Here is a 12,490-nt window from a genome sequence, read left to right on the forward strand (position 1 = left end):
CCTCGCAACTTGCAGCCTAGCAACTGCAACACTTCCGGAAGTCCGACGGGCAGCCGAAAGAATCAAAGGGTTTTAAAACTTTGGAAGAAGCCGTCCAGTAACAGGGAATCTATATACTATTAGGATTGTCATACAAAATTCCGGACAATCACTAAATGGATTGTATAGATATTTTGCACTCCAGATATAGTAACCTTATTTTATATGGCTTTTCTTTTGTAGAACTATTAATCTAAGCTAAACTGACTCTGCCCAATTTTGTTTTTTCTTTGGCTGTCACTATTCCCTTTCCTCACTGAAAATCACATCTTTGAGCAGAGACTTTATTTAAAGAACTCTTCATAATTTAGTAAAAGTAAAAAGTAAAGTCAAACTCCTCTGGTAGGGATTACATGGACACATCCCTGAAAATGCCCCTGCAGGACAGGTACTGCCATCTGGTAACACAACATCTGCAAGCAAACAACCAAGCTCAGGAAGCACCAAGCACCCTACAATTTTTCTATTTTCAGATGGAGAGATGTACAAAGTGATCTCATTATAAGAGGTTCAGCAGAAATTCTTTTAAATCATGCTAGGCATATAATAGTTGCTTCCCATTTTTAATAAGGTAAGTTTTAATAAAATTTGTTTCATATCTTGACAGATCCCTTAAGCAGAAAACAGAAACAACAGACTAATATAAATAGAAGAAATAGTATTTCAGTTTCTTAGCAAATTAGATATTTAGTAGGTTGTTACAGAATCAATTGACTTCTGACTCTTTTATCATCAGGTTACATCAGCCTTCCAGGGGGTACTGCTGATGAATTGCTATAATTTTTCTGGTGTCATGGTCAAATAGGAAGGGTAGTTAACACTTCAGAACAGTAAAATTCAAAATGGGTGAAGTAGAATAGTAAACAAGGCCAAAAGTAACAGAATGAAATTGTGAAGTAGAGACAGTAAAATTCTTATCTCTGTCTTTGAAAACCCCAGCACAAGGGATGCACACTTTGGAAAGGGGAAAAAGGTTAGACTTGCATGAAATCTCAAAACAGAACATGATTTTTAAAAAGTGAATGCAATTTCTGATTGCATAAATAAAGTCACAGTTTTCTGGTCATGGAAAAGAAACATTTGACAAAAAATGTTTGGCATTAATAAACAGGGCCTACTAGAGCATCTACCTCAGGTAATTGTACTACAGGAGGCCAGGTAAACTGATTAGAATGGTTCAATGTTAGGTAACAAATATGGAAAGTAAAATGGGGGGAAATCCTTTGCTAAAAGAGTAAAAAGATCAAATATCTTTAGAGAGGAAATGACTAGAAGGTAATAGAATATCCCTCTCAATATCTTGCATTTAGTGGTTTTAGATATTTTTTTAAAAAATCTTTTTCCTAATTTTAACTCAATGTTATTATTCAATTTATTATCTTGATTTTATGTCCATAAATACATTTTATTGTGGTGAGTATACACTGTCTTACTTTTTAAAATGTAAATCTGCTGCATTTAGATAATGTGTTTAACTATATCTTAAAACGTAAATAACAAATACAAAGTATATTTCAGTATTTCTTCACAATAGAGAAATTAAATAAAATAATGGGAAAAACCTTTCATTCCAATCTCTTATCTCTACAAAAAGCAATGATCTTTCCTTTGATAGAATTGATCAAATTCATAAATCCTCCTTTTCTGGGATTGCTCTAGTTCTGCATTCCTGTTTCAAATAGAGGGATGGCCTGAATGGCAGAACATGGTCAGAAGATAAAATGAGTAAGGTCTAGTTTTCTCCTATGAATCAGAGATGACTACCTGACTTGGAGAAAGGATTTCACTATGATGATGTCAATTCACCTGAATGTTTTCTCTCTCAGATTAGGAAGAGGCACCACTCTTGATCAGAATTTCCATATGTGTGTTGCATATGGATGTTTATATATACAGTATGTATATAAATTTAACTACTGAACAAAATATGATTGTGCTTTACTATTACATGAAATGTATTATTATTTTAATATTGGTATGTATCTGTTATTATCAGTGTGTGAAATTAGGCATTTTACAGAATGCCTAGAAACAATACCAAAAATGGGACGTCTTAATATTTAAATGCTTAATATTTCACACATTTTCTAGGCATTTTATGAAATGCCAAAAAGCAAACTGGCAAAGTATAAAATACTCCTACTAAAATGCTATTCTAGCCTTCCTATTGCAACAAGTAGGTCAATATTGGTCTTTTTCTCTTGGTTTTTTCAATAAGAAAGTCCTGTAGGGTTTTTTTTTGTATTTCTCTTTTCCTTTTCATATAGATCTTTTCAATAAAGGTTTAGGGTTAGAGTTAGGATTAGGGTTATGGTTAGGATAAAACTTAATTTTAACTCTAACCCTTTTCATGACTCTCTTTACATACTTTGCCTAAATAGTTCTTGTCATTTTGCATAATACCTATGATATACAATATCTAGGGAAAGTATATGTGGTAGCATATTATAATAACACAGATATTTCATACTTTGCTTAAAAACTCTATGCATTCTATGAAGTTTTCAGGCATACTATACAGCATCAGCTTTTCACACATTGCTGGTAACATATACACTATTTGAAAATATCTTTTAACATTAAAAACAAAATAAATAGTTAAGGTTCTCCCAAGTTTGATTCTAAACTATGGAGAAGCACTGCAGCTTTGAGAAACAGAAAAACAGAGCAAGTAGGTGGCGATTGCATGTTACTGTGTTGCAACCATATATCACCTGAGCAATGTAATATATCTTTGGATATCAAGTTTGCCTACAGCTTAGTCATTAAAGTAAGCTTCTGGAAATTTTAGTTAAGGATGTATCTATTCTAATGGCATACTAATATTAATTGGTATGTAGTTCAAATATGTACATACGTATTTTTAGAAATTGATGTTTAGGAAATATTTATTTTATTCTAGTCCCAAATTAAAAATAAATATACATTTCTTCTACAAGTATACCAAATAATGTGCACATATGAGATGACATTACAGTACCTAATTAGTTAATAAAATGCCTGAAGCAAGCAACCAAACTCAGAGAGCAACAAGAACATATATAGCTATAGCAATAGCACTTAGACTTATATACTGCTTTATAGTGCTTTACAGCCCTCTCTAAGCGGTTTACAGTCAGCATATTGCCCCCAACAATTGGGGTCCTCATTTTACCCACCTCAGAAGGATGGAAAGCTGAGTCAACCTTGAGCCTGGTAGGATTTGATCTGCCAAATTGTTGGCAGCTGGATTCAGCAGAAGTAGCCTGCAGTACTGCACTATAACCATTATGCCACCGAGGCTCTATATCTTCCTATGAAGGAAAAAAACTAAAGTAAATAATATTTTTCTTCTTACAAACTTCCAAGAGGTACCCAGTTGACCACTATGCATTACAAAACATTGAATTAAACATATCTTGGTTTGAACTAGCAATGCTTTTCATATACAGTGCTGCTTATCAAGGCTAACCAGGCAGTGAACTGTAGTCTGGTCTTCCATCTCAATAACCATACATAGGATTCTGTTGTTTATGGTTAGTTAGTATAGCATGTGAGTAATTATATGGCACCCTCTGCCCTCTGAAATAGATGTAGCTGGAGTTATGTACTCTCCTTAAGACCTGGTTTTGTTCCCAGGCCTGGAATTATTGTGTCTGCAGAAGCTCTGATGTGTTTTTTATTTTATTTATTTATTTGTTTGTTTGTTTGTTTATTTGTTTGTTTATTTATTTTTGTCAAGCGATTATAAGATAACAGGTATAAGTATAAACATAGTTATGAATATATGAAATGTATACATATAAGAAAAATAAAAAGAAACAATAGGACAGGGATGGTAGGTGCGCTTATGCATGCCCTGTACAGACCTCTTAGGAAAGGGGTGAGGTCAATAGTAGACAGTCTAAAGTTTTGGGGTTTGAGGAAGGAACCACAGAGTCAGGTAGAGTATTCCAGACATTGACCACTCTGTTGCTGAAGTCGTATTTCCTGCAATCCAGTTTGGTGCAGTTTACCTTGAGTTTATATCTGTTGTGTGCTCTTGTATTGTTATGGTTTGGGTAGGACATTGCAATGTATAATTATATATACTATACTTAGATCGGACCGAAGGTGGCGTAGTTCTAGGTTTTCTAGGTCTAGAATTTCAAGTCTGGTGGCATAAGGTATTCTGCAACGAGTAGAGGAGTGGAGAACTCTTTTTGTGAAATATTTTTGGACTTTCTCAACTGTATTAATATCAGATACGTAATGCGGGTTCCAGACTGATGAGCTGTATTCAAGTATTGGTCTAGCAAATGTTTTGTATGCTCTAGTTAGTGGTGTGATATTACTAGAGAAGAAGCTACGTAGGATTAGGTTAGCAACTCTTAATGCCTTTTTGGCTATGTAGTTACAGTGGGCTCTAGCACTTAGATCATTAGAGATGAGAATTCCAAGGTCCTTGACAGAATTTAGATCATCAACATGGGCTTGTCTATTCAGCTTGTATTTTATTTTCTGATTTTTTTGCCAATATGTAAGACAGAGCATTTATTTGTTGAGATTTGAAGTTGCCATTTGTCTGACCATTCTGATACATAGTCGAGGTCTTTTTGAAGGGTAGCAGTATTGTCGGTGGTGTTGAATAGCTTTTGCTCTTAATATGATCACAGAGGTCATTTATATAGAGTATGAAGAGAGTTGGTCCTCGAACACTGCCTTGGGGGACCCCACTGTTAACAGGTACAGAGTTTGATAGGACGCTCCCAATTTTGACCACTTGTTGTCTATTTGACATGAATGCTTCTATCCAGTTATGCAGGTGTACAGAGATATCATAAGATTTTATTTTTAGGAGTAGTTTGTCGTGTACCACTGAATCAAAGGCTTTACAGAAGTCTATGTAGATTGTGTCTATTGCTTAGCCCTGATCGAGTTGTGTAGTCCATATGTTTTTGCAGTGTAAGAATTGCAGATTACAGGAGTTTTTTTCTGAAACCAAATTGTTTATTAGAGAGTAGGTTGTTTGTCTCTAAGTGGAGGATAATGGATTGGTTAATAATTGATTCCATGACTTTACAGGTGACACAACATTAAAGATTGGTCTGTAATTTTCAACTAAGCTGGGGTCTCCCTTTTTGAAGATGGAGATGACTGCGGTTTGTGACCATAGATTTGGCAAGGAGCTGGTCCTGAAAGATTTTTCAAAGATTATGCTTAGAGGTTCGGCTATGGCAGTGGATATCCTTTTTAAGAAGTAGGCACATATTCTGTCCGGTCCAATAGATAGAGATGGTTTTAGATTGCGTAGTGCTTTTTCAACATTGTCTTCTGTAAAATCAATATGTATTAGATCATTGTAGTTGTCTGTGGTTCGACTAGGAAATACTGGGCATGATTCATTGCTGTTTACAAATACTGAGCCAAAGAATGTGTTAAAGAGGTTGGCTTTAATGGTGTCATTGTTGCAGTCTTTACCATTAGGTCCTATAGGGGTGGGATGGACCTTGAGTCTTGTTGTTTACAAAATTATAGAAAACATGGGTGGAATTGGTGCGTAGAAGATTTTCCTCTTGTTTAATGTGATAGTTGGTGCATTCAGTCTTTATCTGGTGGCATAAATTTTTGTATCAGCTTTTGAAGTTGGCAATGTGACCAGATTTGTTTTTCCGCCAAAGTGATTTCTTTTTGGATTGAAGCTTCCTTATTATTATGGGTAATTTGTTTTTTCTGGTTTGGGGAGTTGTTATTGGTACATATAGTTTGAAGACTCTTTTGACTTCACATAAAAATATGTTCTAATGGTCTTCAATAGTATTGCATCCAGTTAATAGAAGTTGCCAATCAAGGGATGAGAGATCGTTGTCTATAAGATCATAGTTGCCTTTTTGAAGTTATAATTGGGGATCCCGTCGTTATGATGATTTGTGTGTGGATGTATGTTGAGACAAAAGTTAATCATGTTGTGGTCACTGCTGGAAAAGGGTTCTTTAATTTGTATTCCATAAATTGAATTCAAACTATTGCAGAAGATGAGATCGAGGCAGTTGTTAAGTCTAGTGTTGTTGGTTACTAGTTGTTCCAGTCCCAGATTTGTTACAGCATTGTAGAAGATTGCATGTATAGGTTCAGTTTTACATTCATTTAGGGTCCAGTTAATATGAGGTAGATTGAGGTCACCAAGAAATATAAAAGCATGTGGACAGGATGTTGCTCATGTTAGTAGTGAATTTAACTTGTTTACATGTTCAGTGTCATAATCAGGGACTCTGTAACATAGTAAGAATCGAAATGTAATATTTAAAGACAGTTCACAGACAATGGTCTCAAGAAGAACATGCTCCCAGGTAACTTGGATGTTTTTTAAAGCCCAGACCAGAACTCAACCATATGCTTTGCTGTCATGTTTTAAGTGGGTGGAAGCCAGAGGTGGTATTCAGCAGGTTCTGACTGGAGAACCGGTAGTGGAAATTTTGAGTAGTTCAGAGAACTGGCAAATACCACCTCTGACTGGAGATTTTTTAGTATCCTTCCCCTGTCATGCCCACTAAGCCATGCCCCCAGAACCGCTAGTAGAAAAAATTGAATTCCACCACTGGTGGAAGCTGCCCACAGCCTTGGAGTGGGCAACCTTAATATTAATAAGAATAATATACTCTGCGCTACAGCTGAAATTAAGAGAAAAGCAGGTGTTCAAGAAGCTGAAAGTCCTACATTTGCTTTTTAAATGTATTGTGTGTTCTTGCCTTACTTTCTTTTTAAAACTAGTGATTATGCTTATCAGATGGGTAGGAGTGATTTTTAAATCTGAAACAATTAACTAAATTAAATTTGATGAAATATTTGTGCTACCTCTCTTTTGAAATACTCTTATGACACTTCCTTGTTCCTGCCCACTGGCTTTTCACTGCCTGATTTACATTTTATTTTATTTTTTATTTTTTATTTAGTGTTTGTTTATTGTTTTTGTGATTAACATTCAAGTGTCAACTTGTATATGGCTGTGCTTGCAGACCTGATCTGGACATAGGGAATTTTAAATGAAAAAGATAGTGAGGAATTTCTTCTGCCAAACGAATAATAACACCCTCCCTCCCCCACTGTTGTCTAATCTTCATTTGGCCTCTTTTGAAAGGTCAATCTGACATGTGTGACTGCACACCCTTCCACAACTTGCCCAAAAAATAGCAGCAGCTTACATTAAGTAAAGCCACCATTAAGCCATCCTGTTGTAATTCCCTTTCCTGAATCTTAACTGTACCATTACTGTATCATATTCCTTTCACCAGTCTAAATGGAAAAGCTCAGTCTCTTCCTTCCCCTTTCTTTTTCAATCTCTCCAAATTCATTTTCCTTTCTCATTCTGTTGCCTAATATTGCTGGATCCAAGTTCTGAAAAAGTGACAGTCTAGTAAAAGACTCAGAACAGGTAACTAAGCAGTGCTCAGGGGACTGTAGAATGAAGACTTGCCCATGGGCTTTCTATTACCCAAAAAGTTTTGTTAATGTGTCATTATTGTCAAATCAATCAGAAGTAAGTTACATTTTCATATTCGTTTACATACAATAGAAAATATTTTGGTTGTACATTTACATGAAAGTCAAATTCAAGAATCACTTCCTAGTTAGGTGGGAGGAAACACTAACGGCCTTAAGAACGATGATGACAAGAACATGGCCTTCCAATAAGATCACCCTTGCAATAAGTTCAAAAGGGGATGAGTGAAACTAAGAGAGTAGGTGGAGCTCTGTAAGCATGATGGAAATTAATTAAGTTAGGACATCCTAAATCAAATCTGGAAGAAGGCAATAACAAATCACTTCAATACTATTGCTAAGAAAGCTGGCTGTAATTTTAGGTGAATTTGGATATCAGTTGATTACACTCTAAGTTACAAAATAGTTGTTGGTACAAAATAATATTAAATTTCCACAAATAAATCTAGCCAGATCAAAACTAGATTGAAATCTGGTTGTTGAAGACACTAATATTAAGAATTCTTCATTTCTTAAGGAAGTGGAAGGATTCAATTTTTTTTACTACCGGTTCTGTGGGCATGGCTTCGTGAGCGTGGGATATTGGAAGGATACTGTAAAATCTACAGTCAGAGGTGGTATTTACCAGTTCTCTGAACTACTCAAAATTTCCACTACCGGTTCTCCAGAACTGGTTAGAACCTGCTGAATATCACCTCTGTCTTAAGGACACATAAAGTTGGATAATACAATGCCTGAATCAGGAAAAGATTTGAACTAATCAAAACAGAAATTAAACAAAACATTGAATGTTTATAAATGAATTTAGGAATCAGCTACTTTAAATTGGATATTACCTTCCATGCTATTTAGTGCATGAAATAGACAAAGAAATAATGAGGCAATGATGGTCAGAAATAACAATGCTAAATATATCTTTTGGTATGAAAGGATAATACCTGTTAGTGGCTACCCAATGACATCAATTTTATATAACTGGATGCATGTATTAGAAATATGCATACTTCAAAAATGGTTCAAAAGAAGTTATTTGGACCTCATAAGAGCAAAATACTTATCCAACATTCCTCAAACAAACACATTTTTTTTCAGGCTTCTGCATGAGCCTGAAAAAGATGTTTTAATGAATAATAAAGATTTAAGCTTATGCTTATACAAAATCTGCAGTCGTTCTTCTGAAGTATGTTTAAAGTATGTACAACCCTAGTACCCTTACAATTTTAACACACTGAGCGGAAGGGAGATTGGAATGCAAAATAGTAGAAGGAAAGGCTAGAGAAATGATAGAACCTGGATGTACAATTTGGTTTGTACATATGTAATGTAATATAGATGTAATATAGGAGGGGATTGTTTAATAGCGGTTTTGAACTAAATGTGTTGTTTGTTGTCAATGCTTCAAGCAACGAAATATAGTCTCAATATCTAGATATCATGAACAATAATACATCAGGGTCAAATTTACTATTATAAAAACAATAGAAGATATTGGAATACAATAGATGCAATTATGAAAGGCTAATGAATTAATAGTGTCGAATGTACAGATTAAACTAATGAAAATGTGTGCGAGAGACAGATTTGACCTGCAGGAGATAGAATTATAGTAAGATCAGTATAAGGAAAAGATGCAGTATACAGTTATCACAAGCAAAACGAAAGATATGGGAAGATAACTATTGTGATTATAACAAAAAACTATTCTAAAAATTTCAAAGAAGAAAAATTCAAAATCACTTTCACTACAAGTTATTAATAGGGCAATCAAACTTGAGTTACAAAAATCCACATGACCATGGATGACTGTCACAACAAATTACCCTTCTGGGTTTTTTTGTTATCCAGATGTTTGTGTAGCCCTGCTCTAATAATCCTACGTATATTGTAATAAAGCATGAAGAAATCAAGAGATGTGCATGGGTGTGAATCTGTTAATAAATGCCAACTCTATGTGTGCTAAGTGTATAAGAGCCTCCTTTATATCCAGGAATCTCTCACAAAGTTACTGTGTTATGGGTGCAACTATGTTATGGGTGCACAACTTTTCAACAGTTATGAATATCATTATATTTGATCACAAAAGGAAAATTTACTTTACTTTGACACTCTTTGATTGATTAACCTAGAGAACCAGTTTGGTTTGTTCTTCTAAAGCTAGGAAAATTGTACCTTCAATTTGTAATAGTCCAACTGGTTATTCCAGATGTGTTGAAATATCTAAGTGTATTATTTATAACTTAAATATTTCTTAACATTCAAATGCAATTTGAAAGTTCTTTCAGTTAAAACTAAGTACATTTGTTATTTAATTTTAAACTTTTTTACAGTCTTATGTGAGTGTATGTGTTATAATTTTAATTATACAGGTTATTCTTGAGTTATTATCACAATTGAGCACAATTGTGCTATTGCAAAGCAATTATTAAATGAGTCATTCCCCATTTTTTACTCTTTTTGACATGGTTGTTAAGCAAATCACGAGAGTTGTTAAGTGAATCATGCAGTCATTAGGCAAATCTAGCCTCCCCCATTGACTTTGCTTTTCTCAGAAACTCCCTACGAAGATTGCAAACAACAATCACAGGATTCCAGGATGCTGCAACCATCATAAATACATGCCAGTTGATAAACATCTGAAGTTTGACTGCATGACTGTGAGCTTGCTACAATAGTCATAAATGTGAGAACTGTCTCCATCCTCCCATTCCTCATGCATAGAATTGCAACTCCTAAACCTCAACCAATAAGGGTGGGTAGAAGACACCATAACTTGTAGTCCCAAAATTTTTGGGATATAGAGATTGGCAAAGAATCTCCAATTTCGCAAAAACTCTGATCTTTCATACTTATGCCCTGGTGTTAGATGCATGAACCTAAGCTGTGCCATGACATCACAGTACATGTTTAATTGTCCTCAGGCAGATACCTATGGCAAGAACTGATTTTAACCTTGTCTCTGGGACAGTTCGTACCCTAACAATAGGGGGGTCTGCCATATTCTTAACAATTTGTCATTTATGGATAGGGAAGTCAATTATTCAGTCTAAATTATGAAAATGTGAATGGCATTTGTCATGTTGTAACTAAATAAAAAATGGATTCACGTAAGAAATGTATGCAAGTTGAAAATTGTACAGTATGTCTGAATCCACTGCCTTGTTTTAAGAAATGAATTGGCTTGTTTGCTCTTTGAGAACAAGTTGGGGTGGGGGGGTTAGATATGCAATGGAGAAATTTGTCTGCAAATTTGGAGCCTCTCCTTCCCTCATAGCTTCTCGGCTTAGGGTAACAATTTTGTTTTGTATATGACATCACACTGCACAAGCAGAGCTTGCATTATAGTGGCACGACACTGCTTTTATAATTTTAACATAAGATTTTAATCCTGCAGATGTCTTGGCAAAAGATATCTCAATACATAATATCAATAAATACAAGAAAATAGCAACAGCAAGAAATTAAGATGAGTTTTTAGAATATAAATCACAAGATAAACAACTTGAAACTACTCTGTAATATTACTAATGTAAATTGGTTTTCATCTGATTGTGAATAAGACAAATCTACTTAATTCATTCTTGGATGAGAAACCATTAGAAAAACCCAGGACTGTAAGCTTGAGTAAGAAGACAATATCCTGGAAGAAGCAATGGTAAACTCCTATAAATAACCTTTAATTTACAGCCATTTTTCAGAGATCTTTTGAAATTATGATGGGCTAAAAATGGACTTACGACTCATACCCAAAATGATGATTGTTGTATCACCCTCATGATCATGTGAATAAAATTCAGGCACCTGCATTTACAACCACAGGGATGCTTCAACTCCTCTGCCTGGCCATCTCCTCCCCACATCTGTTGCACCCTGACTTTGCAGGCAGTAAGCAGTCCCAGAATTGCATGGCTCCTCCAGCTATCTTATCTTCCAGTTTCCCACACCAATCTTTCACCTTTTGTGCCCAGCCACTGTAGCTGCAACAAAAATACCTTTCTGTCTTTATTGTCTACTTTTCAGACCCTTTTCACTGCCTTTGCTGCTTCCTTTTTGGACCCTTTTTGCCAGGCCCAAAAGGTGAAAGGTTGATGCAGGGAACTGGGAGAGAAAGCAGGAGGACAAATGATTGCTTGCCATTGCTTGCTTGAGGTGGGATGGTGGGGAGTGAAATAAGGCATACTGGTTCTTCCTGGGGTGGACTGAGAATAAAGAAATGCCTGGTAGTTGGATTGCTAGGGTGGACTGGAGAGCAAAAGAATGGCATGTCAAGCAACCCAGGAGCTGCCCAGTATGGCTTGGATTGCCCAGTATGGCTTGGATTATTTAGATAATGACACATGATTCTTAGTTAACAACTGTAGTGAGGAGTGCCGGATTGCTTTCATATGTCAGTTCACTCACATGACAGCTTCCTTTCACAGACTTTGTAGTTCCAATTATGGTCACAAATCAAGAATGATCCATACATTGTTATTAAGAAAACTATATGGATGTTTTCTTAATAAGAGTTAAGCTGATGACTTTAAAGGGAAAAAACATATGCACAAAATGTCAGCATATTGACCATTGCAAAAATGGCTGGGATACTAGCCAAAATGAAAAGAAATAATGAAGAAATCAGTTTGCCAAGTCATCTTCTGCACCAAAAAAAAAAAAAGATAAGCAGCTTATTAGAACCATATATGACATTTCATTTAATGAAAATGTAGTCATATGCTACTTCAGCTAATAAGTTAATGGTACCTTGGCTAGATTTCTTTGGCAATGAACGTTGTAGTAGTACACATATAACCAAGTCAGGCATATTCCAATCAGATCTCCTTATAATCACATGCTATATCTGGACTGCAGACTCCCTGACCATTTTCTCTAGGATAAATTAATATAGCACTGATAAAAGTGTCTTGCTTTTCCCAGCTTCTTTCTATTGATCAGATATTCAGTGGCAGTCCTGTCTCAGTAATCATAGCCAGTCAGTATTTCAGAACTGTGTCTT

The sequence above is a fragment of the Pseudonaja textilis genome, chromosome Z (assembly GCF_049901715.1).
Source record: "Pseudonaja textilis isolate UNSWEBS1 chromosome Z, rPseTex1.2, whole genome shotgun sequence".
Taxonomy (NCBI): Eukaryota; Metazoa; Chordata; class Lepidosauria; order Squamata; family Elapidae; genus Pseudonaja; species Pseudonaja textilis.